The sequence below is a fragment of the Prionailurus bengalensis genome, chromosome B1 (genome assembly GCF_016509475.1).
Source record: "Prionailurus bengalensis isolate Pbe53 chromosome B1, Fcat_Pben_1.1_paternal_pri, whole genome shotgun sequence".
Taxonomy (NCBI): domain Eukaryota; kingdom Metazoa; phylum Chordata; class Mammalia; order Carnivora; family Felidae; genus Prionailurus; species Prionailurus bengalensis.
This window is the reverse complement of record NC_057344.1, coordinates 109,005,500-109,017,987: the sequence shown is the minus strand read 5'-3', so window position 1 is coordinate 109,017,987 and position 12,488 is coordinate 109,005,500.

Genomic DNA, 12,488 nt, shown 5'->3' with positions numbered 1-12,488 from the left:
TTACCTAAGCAACACACATTCTGAGCTGTGTATTCAAGACAGATATCAAACAAATATTTTAGATTTCAAAAAATGAAATCTTAACATAAATTAAAAGTTCATAGCTATGCTTGAACTAATTGTGAATTTATGTAAATAGTGCTTCCTTTCCTCTTTTTACATTGCATGTGGTCATTATCACTATTATACCATATGGGGAAAATGAATAATTTATAGATTTGTATATGCCTAAGTAAAACTATCTTTTGAATATTTACTGCTGCAATATTATCACCATTTTAATATAACAAAAATAACATACATAAATATGATAACAACTAAAAAACCATAACCTAACTTTTAAAATGCATTATTTTTGGTATTAATTTGACATGAGAAAAGCTTATCTAAAATAAAGACAGAAATACAGCCAAGAGATAGGTGTCTGACTGTGGTTTGCTGACTCTTTTAACTAAATATATACCAAAAAGCTCAGCACATCTCTACTGCAAAGGCCAAATTAAATATTAACAATGTAAATCCTAAACTAATACAGGTGGTACCTGAATTTCAAACTGGAAGCTTTTTTTGGATATATATTTAGATGTGCAGGGTTCTATTAATGATACATTGATGCTGTTAAAATCAGAAACATTTTTAGTTGAAGTTTTAATAGAACCATTAATATCACCATTAATATCAGGGGCTTACACAGTTTGCCAACATATTCACAAAATAATTTTTATTTCATTTAGGAACATTATATCATGGAAACAGAGAGTATATATAGGCAAAATAAAGATTCATGGTTGCTTCTATTGTTCTTAGCTTCCAAAGATACACATCTCAAATTGTTTAAGAAATAATACAGTTCCTGCATTTTCAGCTGTTTTTTATCATCCCAAGTATATGCTGATTTCCAGGAAACTAAAAGTCCCTTTTCTTCTTTACTTAAAGCTTCCATGTTAATATGCTTTGTGATAAAAGTTAAAAGATTTACATTAAATAAATCTGCCGGTGGTTATCTGAAAAATTCACATAGACTTAATAAAGATAAGTTAGATTGTATGGAATTATTTTAAGTTCCCTTTTCAATATCTGTAAAATCCATCTGGTCCAGTGTGTCATTCAAAGCTATTATTTCCATTGATTTTCTGTTTAGATGATCTTTCCATTGATGTGAAGTGGGATGTTAAAGTCCCTTACTATTACTGTGTTATTATCAATTAGTTCCTTTATGTTTGTTATTAGTTGATATATATATTTGGATGCTATTGAGTTGGGGACATAAATATTTACAATTATTACATCTTCTTGTTGGATTGTCTCCTTTATGATTACATAATGTCTTTGTCTTTTTACAATCTTTGTTTTAAAGTCTAGGTTGTCTGTTATAAATATTGCTACTCCAGCTTTCTTTTGACATCCATTTAACGATAAATGTTTTCCATCCCCTCAATTTCAACGTGCAGGTGTCTTTAGGTCTAAAATGAGTCTTTTGTAGGCAGCATATAGATATGTCTTGTTTTTTTTTTTTAATCCATTTTGACACCCCATCTCTTTTGATTGGAACATTTAGTCCATTCACATTCAAAATAATTAGTGATACCTATGTAGTTACTGCCATTTTATTACTTGTTTTGCCATTGTTTCTGGAGATTTTCTCTGATGTTTCTTGTCTCTGTCACTTTTGATCTCTTCTTTGTACTTAGAGTCCCCTTTAATATTTCTGTCAGGGCTAGTTTAGTGGTCATGAACTCCTTTAGTTTTTGTTTGTCTGGGAAACTCTAGCCTTATGGGTTTTGCCTTGTAAGTTAAGGGCTTCTTTTGTCTTGTTGCTTTTAAGATTTTTCCTTATCCCTATATTTTGCAAATTTAATTACAATATGTCTTGGTGTTGGCCTGCTTTTGCTGATTTTGATGCTTTCTGGATCTGGATGCCTGTTTTCTTCCCAAGATTAGGGAAGGTTTCTGCTGCTATTTCTTGAGATAAATTTTATGCTTCCTTTTCTCTCTCTCTTCTGGGATTCCTATAATTAACAAATGCTATTATATTTGATGGAGTTATTCAGTTCCCTAAGTCCATTCTCATGTCATGTAATTCTTTCTCTCTTTTGTTCAGCTTCATTATCTTTCCATTATTTTGTCTTCTAGGTTACTAATTCATTCCTCTGTTTCTTATAGCCTAATGTTCAATGTATCAAGCATATTTTCAGTCTCATTTCACTAATATGTGGAATTCAAGAAACAAAACAAACAAGCAAAGAGAAAAAGAGAGAGGCAAATCAAGAAACAGACTCTTAACTACCGACAACAAAGTGATGGTTATCAGAGGAGAATAAGTGAAACAGGTGATGGGGATTAAAGAGTGCACTTGTGATGAGCACCGGATGTTGTATTCAAGTGTTGAACTATATTATACACCTGAAACTAATATTACACTGAATGTTAACTAATTGAACTTTAAATAAAAACTGAAAAAAAATGACCATTCATCAACATAATTCTTATTTTTATCTTCAAAGATCAGATCAAACAATAAACCTTTATCATAATCTTTCTACCTTATAAAATGGGGATATGGGATTTATTTATTGAATAAATAAATCATACAGAGCATACTGGATCACAAAACAACCATCCAACTAGAACTATATAGTTGGTATAATTGGTTGAGGCTAAAATTGTGAAAAGTTAAAATAATAAAAAAAAGTGATGGCCCTTTCATGATTACCAGCATTATGAACATTTGAATCAATCCATGATATGACAACCAAAACAGTCAATTCTTCACATTCATTAAAAGAAACATGGTATTTAGAATGAAATAGGTAATGATCAGGTTTCCCTTATACACTCTTCAGATTATATGGGTATTATCATTTTCAATTTTAAAATGAGAAAGATAGAGTGTGAGCTAGGAAGACTTAGTATTTTAGTGAAGGAACTTAAAAGAAACTTAGAACCAACATTGAACATTTGAATGAACTGGGTATGTATTGTACTGAATAAGAGAACACATTGGTTTCTTTTAAATGGTTGTTGAACTGTTCTATGAATGAAGAAGGAGAGTAAATTTGTAGGACTTCCAATGATATAATTTAGGCCAACAGGAGAAAAATTAGTATATATGATAGATTAATGCATATAAAATTTTTCAATAAAGCAGTCAAAATTTGAATATATTCCTAATATAGGTTCAAATATATATAATGAAGATGTCATATGAAGACCTTAGTCATTAAATAGATAGTTGAACTATGCAAAATTTAAATGCCCCTCCAATTTTTTAATTCTTGATTTATGATTATTCCATTTATTATTTCATTCACTAGATATTTGATTTTTCATTAAATATTTAATTTTTTCTTGTTAGGTTAAGAGACGGAATCATCTCTTTTACCAAATATAATACACTTTGCCTTTTTTTCTATTTGAAAGTTTATTCTAGTTTTCTGACATTTGGCCACACCCTCTTTCTCTACTACATTAATATAATTGTCACATTGTATATCCTCATTTTACCCTAGATCGAAGTACATAGTGACATGAATGTCAGGATTTATCATAAGAAAAAAAAACATGCAGTCTCCATTCTAAACCACTGAATCACTTTTATTTTTTGAATCACTTTTTTTTTTTTTAATTTTTTTTTTCAACGTTTATTTATTTTTGGGACAGAAAGAGACAGAGCATGAATGGGGGAGGGGCAGAGAGAGAGGGAGACAACAGAATCAGAAACAGGCTCCAGGCTCTGAGCCATCAGCCCAGAGCCCGACGCGGGGCTCGAACTCACGGACCGCAAGATCGTGACCTGGCTGCAGTCGGACGCTTAACGGACTGCGCCACCCAGGCGCCCCTTGAATCACTTTTAAGATTAGTTATTTACTGAGTTGAGAAGAGTGTCATGTTGTCATCTAAATAAACTACATATTTTATAAAAGTAATACTAGAAAATATAAAATTAATGTGAAGACAAAGAATACAACCTCCTTATTATAAATGTCATTTGGTTTCAATCTCATAAATCAGTCTTATAAAAAAAATCCCAAGTTTTAGCTAAACACACTAAAAAGGTTAGAAATATTAATCTTACATAGATGTTGCCTCTGTTATAGGTATAAATTATTATATACTACAATGTTATATATCAATTATATCTCAATAGAAAAAAAAGGGTTCGACTAATACCAAGTTACCAAATAGTTTAAGAAGAAAAACTATTTTGTTGTTGATTTACTGGAGGCATTTAAAAGAATTTTAAATTGCAACTCACTGTCTGTATCTGTCTTTTGTCATCGAGTAACATTGAAATTTGAAATATTTAAGTACTACGTGCTGACTTTAACTATAAAATTATATATGGTTTTCTTTTAATGGTCATAATTAAGTAGGGAACACCAACACTGGTGGAGTAAAGTTCCCACTCCTTGTCTAGCTATTAATAAGTGATAGATGTCAAAATAATAAACAAAGGAAAACACTGAATCATTAGTTGAATTCATATTTTAAATAAAGCTAGAAAGGGTGTCAAATACAATGAATACTAGTGTTCTAAAACACATTGGCCTATATGATGGCCCAATTCTAAAATGATAAATTTATATGTTATAAAGTTGTAAAAAAAATAACAAAAATAAAGTTGTACACTTAACCCAAAACAAATTACTAAAGTACAGGATTATGTAAATAAACTCAACAACAGTAATTATAAGTTATAGTAAAATATAGAATCTAGAAAAAGGAAAAAGTTAGAATTATTCTTAGTAGTCAGATGTCACCCTCACCCCAACCCAGGGATTCTGTTCTATTTGGAATCAAATAAAAATAAATGAGAGACTACTTTTTAAAGTCATTTTTTTAAGAGGGAGAGAGAACAAGCACAAAAGCAGGGAAGGAGCAGATGGAGAGAGGGAATCTTAAACAGATACCATGTCCAGTGCAGAGCCCAAGATGGGGCTCCATCTCACAACCATGAGATCATGAGATCATGATCTGAGTTGAAATCAAGAGTCAGTCACTTAACTGACTGAGCCACCTAGCCATCCCTAGAGTCAGTTTTATAACTATTACTTTGACTTCAACTTTTTAGTAAGAAATATATACAACCTAGAATGTGTAATGAAGGGCGTTATTAGAATGGTAAAAAAAATGTAGTAATATGCAAGAAAAAAGAAAAGGAAACAGATAAAGATGCTTTTTCTATAAAAGTAGGACTTTACGAATGTCGAGAGCTATTCTTTATGCTTTTTCTTCTTTCTTTTCTTTCCCTTTTCTAAAAGATTCATTTCCTAGGACATAAGGTAGTGAGGAATGGGGATGAATAGGCAGAAATCTGAATGGTGGGAGCTGCAACCAGCCAGAGACCGACCAGTCTGTAGTAAATTTAATGTAAGTATTTGTTAAATGCAACAAACAAATATAAAAATATATATTAGTTGGTAGGTCATCGAATATTACTTATAATTCAGCAGGTCATCAAATATTACTTATAATTCAGGTTTAGTTTCAAGACGTGAGACACATCCAAGTAAAAGTATTGATATAGGTAATTGGACTGAGTCCCAATAATTCTGGAGAAAATTCTGAAGTGGAATTATCTATTTTCAATAATCACTGAATAGTTGAGTGAATGCGCAATTACAAAGAAAAAAGTAGAGTGCAAGTTTCTGAGGGTCAGAACTGAGCCTTGAGAAGCAATGATAACGAAAATATTGGAAGATAAATTATTTTCTGTAAAAATACCCCAAGAGGAGTGTTAGTTAATGTCCATCTTAATGTTCATTTCTACTGTAGATTATCATAGGAAGTTACTCACAGGAAAACACAGAAGTGTGGCAAATGCTAAAGAAGTTTGTAGATTAGAGAAGAAATTTGGCCTTTGAAGATTAGAAACAACCCTCTCTGGGATGATGATAAAATGAAGCTGGAGATATCTGGTACAACTGGAAAGAGATAAATGTATGATTACCTCATTTAAAAAAATTAAGTTTTACTTTTGTAGAATTACTGAAATATTTATAGTAGCTAGACAGTGAATTATAGCAACACAGATCTGCATACAGCTAAGGGAGGGAGCATGGTGAATCCTAGCAGTGTAGAAAGGACACTTACAGAGACTGCAGTGAATCAGTCATCTCAGAAAGGCACAATGTCTATGAATTCTAAATAGAAAAACTACCCATTTCCATTTATTGTAAGCCTGCAGGCAAACACCTATAAAAATCAAGAATTTGTTTGCAGAGGGAGAATGGAAAGATTTGCCAGACTCAAATAATAGCAACTGAATTAAAGTATTTTGCTGTTAATTATAACTATTATTTTAACTCTGTTGCAAAAGTCCCAATTCCTTATTTTAGTCATTCCCAAGAGTTCAAGGGAAAAGAGCCATGTTAATGAAACTAATTACCTGGTAAAAATTATTTTTAAAAATTGTACTGAAAATGGTGCTTCATTAATATGAATAAATAATGCAATTTGACTGATAAAAAGGCTAATGTAATCTCAGGCTGCATTAATTGAATCAGAGCATCAAATCACAGAAAGTAATAGTTCTACTGTACTTAAGTTTATTAACAATTAGTTTAAAATATATGTATCTCTAAGACTTAACTTTGGGTGAAAAAACTTCTAGACTGTATCAGAAAAGATGAGATTAGAAATCAAGCAAAGCTGTTTCCTCCTAGTGATTATGTGTCTGAAGATCTTTGCCTGACTTTGCTAGGAATGCTTTTTCCCCAGATCTCATGACGACCTTTTCTTATTATTCAGGTCTCAACTCAAATATCACCTCCTAAAGATGAATGCTTTGATCATTCACTGTATCTAATGTTTTTCCCTCCCAGGGCAACACCTTTTCATCATCTTGTTTATTTATGGTCACAACAATGCACAATATTTTATATATTTATATATTTTCCATCCAGAGAATATGATATATGGGAGGAGAAATTTTCTCTGCCCGGCATATTGCTCTTTCTCCTGCCAAGCACTGCACTTGGCACATAGTGAGCCACAGATATATATGAATCAAAATGTTTTAATGGGATATGCTACTGTATTCTACTAATTTTTAATAAACTCAAATATGGCAGAATATCCTACTAAAATGTTTTAATAAAGGATATTTGGACTAAAGTTTAAAGGGAAATATAATAGCTTGATTGAAATAGTCTGTATTGTTTCAGAATAAAGAGTGAGAAATAATAGTTTGAATTTGAAAGGGGACATATTTCATATCAATGCAAGAAATAGCATTCATACAACTAAAATATCTTCAATGGAAATAGCTACCTAATGCAGAAGAAAGTACGTGAAAATTTCAAGTACTACCACATGCTTATTAATTAAACTATAAAAGTTGGAGAATGGCCTAGATAGCCCTTAAAAATCCTCCAAATCCTTAGATCTTATTGTGACATAATCCATAACTTGTTATACATTTTATGTCAGGAAGAAATTATTAAAATTTTATCCAGTAGTATAATATATCCACTTCTATGCTTTCTATTAAGTCCACATATACTTTTTTATGAACAGACTATTAATATCTCACCTCTTTATATTAAGAAAAAATTGCAAAGAAAATTATTAATTTTCATGTAACAGAGGAGTAAATAATACAATCACACCAACAGTTAATTCAGAAAAACAATGCATTATTAACAAAAATTCTATGGCAGTTATAACTGTTCTCCATGATATTATACCAAATTTTGACTTTGAAAATGCAGAACTATATATAATTATGTTAATCTAATTTCTAAATCTATTTATCCAATTAAAATTACAAAATACTTTCTCTAGCTATTTGTTGGAAGAGGTCACCAAGAAGACGTGACCACTAGTTGACTCTCAAGCTGGACCCAGGCAATTGGAGGCTCCCTATGCCATCCCCTGTCCTTGGAATGCATGTTGCCCTAGCCTTTCTCCCTCCCAAAAGCTGCTCCAAGGATACAGCCTTGAGACAGAAATGTGGTATTGAAGCTATCTTGACTGGGTAGGTAACTGAATCTAGTTAAGGCCTCTAAATGAACTTTTAAGATTCTGCCACGTGAGTGCAGAGGTCTACTTGTCTTGTGGCCAGGCAAGATAAGCATTATCTGTGCCTTTGCTTATGAAAATTGCTACCTACCAATTTGAAGTAGTCAGTTTCTTTCCTTAGTCTCTTTTTGTGTGTGGATTCTGGTTTCAGATTTCACTGAGGAGATTCCCAAGGATGTTGTGAATGTGAAATTGGCAAGCCAGACAGCAGATTGAAGAAATGGGCTTTGAGAAAGGAGTTGTCTGTAGGGGAAACATTGCCTTGACCAGCAACCTCAACATGGGGAGGCACAGTCTATATGTTAGATGCTAGTAGACCATCTCACTGAATATGAGGACACCTTGAAAATGCCATCTGGTTTAATGCACTTGTTTGAGCATTGCATGTAGTGCACCTTAAGCTAAGAAGTAAAATGAATAGTTGCTGCAGGGCACTGACTTCCACTGCAGGCAGTTTGGCTGGATAACTATGCCCAACTAGAGGTTGAAATTCAAGTTAGAAAGTGGGAAGATGAGCTTAGAGACAGACATTTGGTTGTCCACACTCTACTAGCTTAGGGGCTGGGAGACAAGGTGGAAGAAGAGGATAATATATTGGAGAACTTAGTGCCATTTACAAAACTAGGAGGGCACATGATACTGAGGATTAAAATACAGACACCTGAGGATTAAGATCAGACACTCGTGGGTGTGCCTGGGTGGCTCAGTCTGTTGTCCAACTTTAGTTTAGGTCACTCATAGATCACAAATTTAAGCTCTGCATCAGCTCGTTGCTGTCACTGTAGAGACTGCTTGGATTCTCTGTCTCCCTCTCTCTCTGCCCCTTCCCTGCTCCCGCTCTTTGTCTCAAAAGTAAACATTTTTTTTAAAGATCCAGACACTTGTGAAAAAGCAGGTACAATGAGATGTCCCACCAAGATAGGTGAGTTTCTTCACACCCCTGGGTAAGGGGAAACTATTCAATCTCCACTGGGATTCCTTTGTTTTGCTGCAAACTGGACCTGTTGAAGCACATGATACCTGCAATGGAATATACACCATTGAAAGGGGAGAAAAGTGGGAGTCCTGGTCTGGGATATCTCACTCCTAGCCCCCTCCTTATCCTCAACAGTGCTGCCTTCCTTGGCCAACATGTATGGTACACACAACCTGGTCAAATTCCTAAAGCTGCAGCCGTGTTAACATTTAAGGATCAAGCCACAAGTGTAATTCTTAGAGAATGACTTCCTCATATAATTTCCTACAAAATATCCATATTTTTGACCTTAGACTTCTACTGCTCCTATGGTGTCCAGGCATAATATGGGCATCTGATGGAAATGCCCTTCTAGAGTGGGCCCATTTGTTTGCCCAACAAAGGAATCAATCCAACTGTTAGGTATGTGGGCAGCTGCTCCTCTCTAGCTTGTCAGGATTGCCATGGTAGGTATCACTACTCCAAGGAGGGGATTGGAAGGCCCTAAAGCAATACGTTAAAGAACAAGTTAGGACTAGTATTCTTAATTCGTTTGATATTACTAGTATAGTTCCAGAGACCCGGCCTGTGGCACACACTCTCTGTTACAGTGGGCATGGGTATTCTTTATCTGCCAAAAATGCTGCAAGGCAGCACATCAAACTGCTGACTGGAAGGGTCCTAAAAATAACCACTATAGAGCCATGGCTGGCTATGTTCAGATTTGGGACAGGTTTATGTGGTTTACCTTGGGTTATGGACAACCTGTGTTTTATCTTTTCTGTTGAGAACAGAAAATTCACTTTAAACAGAACCACCCTAATTATGCCAGAAGTATGGAATGGATTTCACAGGATCTGTGTAGTCATTCTATCGTACTAAAGATAGTGACTGGTTTGACACTGACTGGTCTCCCTGCCCAGGTATTTATTGGTTGGCCCCAAATGGTACCCTATGGTTATGTGGCACAAATGGTCTTTGGCCATGGCTTTGACCTGTATGGCTGGACCACGGCCCCCTGGGTTACACACAGTAACAACTGCCAACCCCTCTCTTCTCCACACTACGTGGGCCCATTCTGTTTTCCACTGATACAATCATTTGGCCTCTGTCTTTATCTCCTCCATTGGCCTAGAGGATATTATACCACACATAGAAGCCCTTACTGAGTTCATGCAGCAAACCTTAAATGATAGACAACGAAGCCTGTCCTTGATAAACACTATAATGTCTCTAATGAGAAAAGCAGTCCTCCAGAATAGGATAGCCTTGGACATTATTACTGCCTTACAAGGAGGCACCTGTGCCATTATCCAAACAGAATGTTCTGTGTTCATACTTGATCAGTCTCCTAAGGTGTCATCTTTATAAAATCACGAGGGCATAGTAAATGCCCTGAATGATCTAACCCTCAGCCTAAGAGACTTGATAAATCAATGGTTTAAATCATGAAGCACTTGGTGGAAAAAGTTGTCACTGATTTGGGGAATTATTGTCTTAGTTTGAGTTTCCTATATTATTGCTGTGGAGTCTGCCTCCAATGCAGCCAGATAGACGCCAATGAGCCACCTCCACGCTAGCGAAACCCTCTGATGACTGCTCAGGGATACATTGCAGAAGAGGCAGGAGGGAGGTGCATGTGAGATTGCAAGAGACAGTCACAAAGGCTGGAGTGGTGGAGGAGGTCTTGAAGATGTGACTGCTAGCTGACCCATAAACTGGACCCAGGCAATTGGAGGCTCTTCACCCCCACCCGTGTTCTTGGAATGCATACTCTGCTTGCCTTCTCTGCTACCAGAAGCTGCTCAAAGGATGCAGTCTTGAGATATAAATGTGGTGTTGAGGCCATCTGGACTTGGGTATGTGACTTAGCTCAGTTAAGGCTTCTATTTAAACTGGTAAGATTTTTGTGGGTAGGTACAGAGATTTATTCGTCTTGTGCTCAAGACAAGTGTCATCAGTAAGTACCTTTGTTTATTAAAACTGCCACCTTTCAGTCTGGGTGGTCTGCTTCTTTCATTGATCTGCCTTTGCCCTCACATATAGAAGTTGGTTTCAGATTGCACTCAGGGAGGTTTCAAACCAACACTATTTTCAAATATTCTCACTTGGACTTCAAAGTATGCATTTATTATTTTTGTTCAAAGTAACAGAAAATTACCTATAACTATTTTACATAGAAAAATAATTTATTGGCCCATATACCTAAAAATCCCTGAGATAGACCTGGCTCTTATCAGCTGAATTCACTAGCACACTCTTTCTCTCCCCATCCCAATTGGATATTCTTTTTTGATGGCTTCAATCTTATGTAGGCTATCTTCCCAAAAATTACTAAAATATATTCTATTAATTTAGATATTTCAGTGAAAGTGAATTTACTTTTCACAATGGTCCTAGCAATTTCTCATCATTGACTTTCTTTGGTCCAGATTGAGTTGGATGAGTTTTTCTGGGAAGACTCGAGCCTGAGCCAATCCCTCATCTTTCCCAAACTAATAGCATGAACTTATAAGTGAGTGGTAGGGACATTTCTCTCAAAAGAAAAAAAGAAAAGGTGCTTGCTCTGTTACCAGAAAGCGACATGGTTGGCTGGACAGTAAAACAATAGTCATTCACTACAGGACCTCTTACTGCATTTGGGAAATTGGTGAATAATTCTGAGGTTAACTTACTCATGGTTTCACAACCATAATTTTCAAATTCTGTTCTCCTTCTCTCTCATTTTAATTCTTCATTTTAAATTAGTTCTTCATTTTACTATTTCCTGATGTAATCTTCCTTCCCTTATATATTGGTTCATTTTCATTGCCATTTGTGGTTCCATCATATCCTTCTTGATGCATAGTGATCATAACCACATAGCTTTTTATATAAAACTAAAGGATAATTTTCTGTTGAGTTTCTAATGCCTTTCTGAGAAACCATTTCATTGGACTTTAAGATTGATGCTGAGTTTTAGGCCCATTTTCTTATAATACAATTTAAAATGCTTTTCAGATATTTTCTTATATTGTTATCTAGAGCTCAGTATTCAATTTTTTTATAAGTATGTTCATTCATTTTATAAATACTTTATATTAGAGTCACTCTCACATAAAATATTTTGGTATATGCCCTAAACAATCTCTCTCTCTCTCTCTCTCTAAAGATAGAGAGAAAGGTAGGTAGATAAATGGATAAATAGGTAGACAGATATTTAGATTTAATGTAGATATAACTGGTCACCATAATGGCTAATCTCTGAGATGTCATATTAAAAAATTATTGAGTTACAAGGACAACTCTTAAAGACTTGAGGAATTCAGTAGATCTTTATTGTAACTTTCTTTAAAGTAGTATACAACATATTCCACAGAAAATTTATCTTTAAGCATCACTTTCTCTCACCAAAGTTTTCCAGCAAAACTTAGGAGCAGAGACCAATAAACAACAACAAAAACACCACACACACACACACACACACACACACACACACACACACACAGAGAGAGAGAGAGAGAGAGAGAGA